Genomic DNA, 5562 nt, shown 5'->3' with positions numbered 1-5562 from the left:
AGAGAGAGAGAGAGAGAGAGAGAGAGAGAGAGAGAGAGAGAAAGAGAAAGAGAGATAAAGGAATAGATTTCGAGGATATTGCTGATAAGGAGCTGAGATGGACAATGCTGCTTACAGAGAAGTGTTTGTGAATTGGCCTGTGATAGAGTCTAAGATAGTTGACCTGGGGAGAGGAGAATTGAGTTTTGGAAGATGAGAGCAAGTAATCTCTAGAATTTAGGAGACTGAGGAATGAGGCAGCTATCAAAGATGGAAGGACTGCAAAGGGGAAGTTCATCTATATACTGAATCAAGTGAAAGGGGAAAAGGGGAAAAGCAGACCAAGTCCATAAAAAGGGGTAGGTCTGTTGTTGTTTTTATGTTGTTTGATGTCAGAGAAGTATTAGAGGATCCATTCTTGAGTGTTAAGAAAATCAGTAACGTTTCTGGGTTGTGTTGGACTTTTGATTTTGGATGGTGTAGCAAATTCCATTGCTATTAATGGCTGGCAAGCCAACATCCAGAGAAAGGGAATCTCTTGGATTTCAAGTGGCTGATAAGGAGGTCTCTGTGAATGAGGGTTCATCAACCAAGATTTATCACCAAGAGGGAGATTCGTGTGTGTAAGTAAAAATCTGGCAACTTTGCTTTTGGATAGTTAGGGATGGAGAGAATCTGGAATCTCCTGAACTATATCCAAAGCAAATGGAAAACTTCCAACCTGAAGTTGGGTTCTGTTGATCCATTCTAATAATGATCCTTGTTAGAGACACCAAGTAAGGGAAAGTGATCCCCTCACTAGAGGACACATCCAGACACCAAGCTGTTGCAACAAAGGAGAGTTACTACCCTGGAGGATTAATCAAGTAGGGAATCTGTAAAGCAGACACTAACCTAAGCTGCAGTTTCAGCAGCAAGAGAAGGGAGAGGAGGAAGAGAAGAAGGAGGAGGAATAGAGAGGTGTTTATGTAGGAGTGAGGAATTTAAGAGGAAAAGGGGCACTGTGTGCTAGGGTATGTTGATAAATACTTATTGGTCATGTTAGCCAAATAATGAATTCTGATTTTTGGTTCATGTTGTTTAGTGTCAAGAATGAGTCAGTGACTAAATAAGGGAATAGACCTTGGGGAATGGCTTTAGAAATATTATGTAATGGTTTAACTAGTTAGAAAAGTCAAAAGCATAACCTCTTGGCACCATGTTTGGCACGTTTGGGCCAGTGAGAACCCTTTGTTTAGGAGCATCTGTTGTTTCAATGAGACTGAGCTCCACAGATTATTGTATTTATACATTTGGGCCTTAGCTGAAGAGCTTTTAGGAAGGATTAGGAGTTGTGTCCTTGTTTAAGGATGTGTGTTGCTAGGGGTGTGCTTTGAGGTTTCAGAAGCTTGTGCAAACCTCAGTGGTTTCTGTTGTTCTTCCTGCCTATGTCTTAGGATATTAGACCTCATCCTCATGCCTACCTGACTGCTATATGCTTCCTACTATGATGATACTAAACTAGTACTCTGGCCCCTTTTTTCTTACAGTTGTTTGAACTCTTCTCTGCAGTCCTGAAGTACTTTCTGGCCCACACAGACAGATATCCAAAAACATACCGGAAATCCTCAACTACATTGGTCATAGTGTGGAGCAGCACAAGGCCACCTTGGACCCCAGTGCTCCAGGAGACTTCATTGATACCTACCTTTTGTGCATGGAGAAGGTTAGTCCTGCATGAATGAGAGAGGGTGTGGGTGAGAGTGAAGAATGGGAATGTGGTCAGAGTAAGTGGGGAGGGGAAGAGAAAATGATGAGAAGAGGTAGAAACAGTAGGAGATACAGAACATCAGGAATAAAAGAGGAAGCAAGGAGAAAATGACATAGGGAAAGAGAAGATGTGTGGCTAGAAATGAAACCCAGGGCAGGGGGCAAAGGACAGAAGGACCACAGAGGAAGGAACATAGGAGACAAAACATGATAAACAACCAAAAATCAAAGTAGAGAGAGAGTGAAGACAGAGGAGTCCAAGGGACATTGCCTAGGTCCTAGTAATGTTCAGAGTTCTATTTAGTAGGAAACTCACAAACAAAAGGACAGTGTCCAGAGATGTGTGTGCATCTCCTTCTCAGATCCAGTCACACCTGACCCATCCTTCCCTCTCCCATCTGCAACCAGGAAAAGTCCAACCACCAAACAGAATTCCATCACCAGAACCTTTTGATATCTGTGCTCTCTCTCTTATTTGCTGGCAATGAGACCACCAGTACCACACTCCACTATGGCTTCCTGATCATGCTCAAGTACCCCTATGTTGCAGGTGTGTGATGGGCAGACAGTTGGGGGATCTGGAATCCATTCTTGGTTGTAGGAGTTTGTTGTGTATGGGTGAGACATACGCCACTTACATCTGGAGCTCTGAAGGCTTTGCTCTACTTGTAAACTAAGGCAGTTATGTGGTGGTGTGTGAATAAATAATCAGATGACCTGTTTTCTCCTATCAATTATAGTTTGACCCAACAATCCATCCATCCCTTCTTCCTTCTTACCTTCTGCCTTACTTCCATCCTTCCATCCATTCGCTCTTCCTTCTATCCATTCACCTCTTCATCTGTTTATACATTCTCTTCATTTTCCCACCCATCTTTTACCTATTTATCCCTTTCCATTCATCCATTTTTAAATTGATTGATGTAATGGGTGATATGTGGAAAATATACATACAGTTTTCAGTTTTCCCCATTTTTGTCACTCATCAATCTTTCTTTTATTAACTGAATCATCAATTTCTTTCATATAAAAACTTAAAAATTGATGTTATTGTGAGAATGGCTGCTACAGATTATCCAGGGACATATCTTAGGAATCTTACCCTAAAGATAAAATTTAACTTTGATTTAATATGCATTGGTGTTTTCCTGTGTATGTCTTCGTGAGGGTGCTGGATTCCCTGGATCTAGAGTTACAGAGTGAACTGCCATGTCGATGCTGGGAATTGAACATGGGTCCTCTGGAAGAACAGATAGTGCTCTTAAACATTGAGCCATCTCTACAGGCCCTTGGATTTTTATATATAAATTCACTGCAAAGGAGTGTGTGTGTGTATGTGTGTGTGTGTGTGCAGGCATACAATTGATAACATTCATTACATTCTTGCCATTTCCCCTTCAGCCCTCACTTCTGTATTGACAGTTGAAATGGCCCTTTTCTGGAGTTTTTTCTCTTCTCTCTTTATAAGTAAGGGTGGATCTTGTGGGGAAGAGACTCTAACATGCTCTGTACATGATTGGAGAGACAGATCCTTGAGAGAAGCACAGTTGTATGCACATTAGAGGGCACTGTGTCTTTCTCAGTGGACTCTCCTTTCTCTGAGCTGTTCCTGGGTTATTGGGTCCCTGAAAACAGGGTTGTTTCGGTTTACCTTCGAGACAGGGACACTGTCTATTATTTTCCTTTTCTGAGCAGAGAAAGCCCAAAAGGAGATTGATAAGGTGATTGGTGCACACTGGGTCCCAACCCTTGATGAACGCATCAAAAGGCCATACACTGAGGCAGTCATCCATGAGATTCAGAGATTTTCAGATCTTGTCCCGATTGGTGTGCCACACACAGTCACCAAAGACGCAATGTTCTGAGGATACCTTCTCCCCAAGGTAAGAGAAGCTGTGATTCCTCATTGCTACTTCATGAGTGTCCTCCACTCTCCTAAGCACAAATCTCACCCTGTTTGTGGTGTCACAGCATTCCGTGTTTCTTTGGGACTGGCTGTTTTGCATGTGAGTCTGGGTTTGTGAACATCTTTGTATCTTGCAACTTTTCCTAGAACACTGAGGTGTATCCCATTCTGAGTTCAACTCTCCATGACCCAGAGTACTTTGAACAACTAGACAAGTTCAATCGTGAGCACTACCTGGATTCCAATGGAGCACTGAAAAAAAGGGAAGCTTTTCTGCACTTCTCAACAGGTGAGATAGATATGTGATTCCTTTCCCAGACACCAGAGAGCAGGCCCACCCTCTGAAGCACACAGCAGTAAGGTCTCTCCTTACCTACTCTATCCCAATTTTCTTGCCTGACTCATCCTTCCATACTGGAAACTGTCCCATGAGGGAAGTCTTGAACTGAAGGGGCATCCTGGTCAGGAGGAGTTTGGGGAAGTGTTTAAAAGTCTAAACCTTAGTAAATTCAGTTTCTTGTTTTTTATTTTATAATTAGGGGAAAACATTTTAAAACAATTGAAGAAGTTTGTCTTTAACCTTAATTAAATGCCCAACAAAAGATAATTTTTACAGAGAACAAAGTGAGCTCAGTGCAATTTAAGGCCTCCACCACTGTCTTTGAAATAAAGAAGAGGTTAATAGAGGAGATGGGAGCACTGAATATTCTCTTGTCAGCAAGCTAATTATATCCTTAAAGCCAACCAGTATTTCCTATGCAAAGTCCTAAAAATAGTAGAAGGTGGTTTCTTTGCTTTAGGAACTGTAATGACCAAAATGACCCATCAATTCTTTTTAGATACATCAAATTCATCAATTGTATCCCTTAGTCTTATGTTTCTTTCTTTCATTGTTCCCTATTATCACAAATAGACTCTTTTCTCACACAATATATCCTGGTAACAGTTTACCTCCGTTTACTCCTCCCAGTTCCTCCCCAACCCCTCTCTCAAGTCGATCCACTCATTTGAATGGAATAGACATCTAAGACAAGAACAAACCACAATGAAATAAAAATATAATACCATAAGACAAAAGTAAGGACATCAAATTTGAGCAGTGTAAACCAATAGAGGACAAAGAACCCAAGAGAAGGCAGAAGAGTCAGAGATGCACTCATTCACACAATCAGAAAGCTCATAAAAATAGGTACCTGAAATCTATAATATATTTAGAAAGAACAGGCCCTGAACATGCCTTTCAGTTTGTGAATTCATATGAGCTTTTGATCATGTTGATNTATAGATCATGTTNTTCTGGTGTCCTTCACCTCATCTGAATATTACACTCTTCAGCCTCCTCTTCCACAAGTTCCCTGAGCTCTGAGGGGAGGGATTTGATGGAGACATTCTATTTAGACCCATATGTTCCAAGTCCTCTTTGTGAATAATGTCCTGGTGTGATTCTCTGTATTTGTTCCCATCTGCTTCAGAAGGATGTTTCCTTGATGGTGGCTGAATAATGCAATAACCACTGAGCATAGTAGAATTTCTTTAACATTCATTCAAGTATGATTTCTTTTTTTTTTTGGAGTTGGAGACAAATAGGGCCGTGAGATAAAAACAAATTGTTCATATAGCAGTCCCAGGATTAGAAGGTCAGACATGTGGAAANTGGGACAGAGAGAAATAAACAATAGTGAGATAAGCTTGAAACTGATCCCCAAAAGAGAGGCACACAGAAANACATGACAGCTCTAACAGGAGGAGACATTTTGCAAGAACCAAGTAGTGAACATGAGGCAGAAGAAAGGTAATGAACCAGACAGGAAGAGAGGGGGAGGAAAGTAAAGGAAGTTGGAAACACAACTAGAAATAGATAACAGAACATGAGACAGACCAGAGAAGGAACACGTGCCAAGCTGTCCTTAGAGAAAGGGGTGGTGAGG

At 41.3% G+C, this 5562-nt stretch overlaps 1 pseudogene; it reads left to right on the top strand.

The window, feature by feature from the left end:
• LOC110287743 overlaps nucleotides 1-5562 on the top strand; it is a 13469-nt pseudogene that overhangs the window by 3766 nt on the left and 4141 nt on the right.

Source organism: Mus caroli, unplaced genomic scaffold (genome assembly GCF_900094665.2).
Source record: "Mus caroli unplaced genomic scaffold, CAROLI_EIJ_v1.1 scaffold_12494_1, whole genome shotgun sequence".
NCBI classification, from domain to species: Eukaryota; Metazoa; Chordata; class Mammalia; order Rodentia; family Muridae; genus Mus; species Mus caroli.
This window is presented reverse-complemented; position numbering and strand designations above follow the sequence as displayed.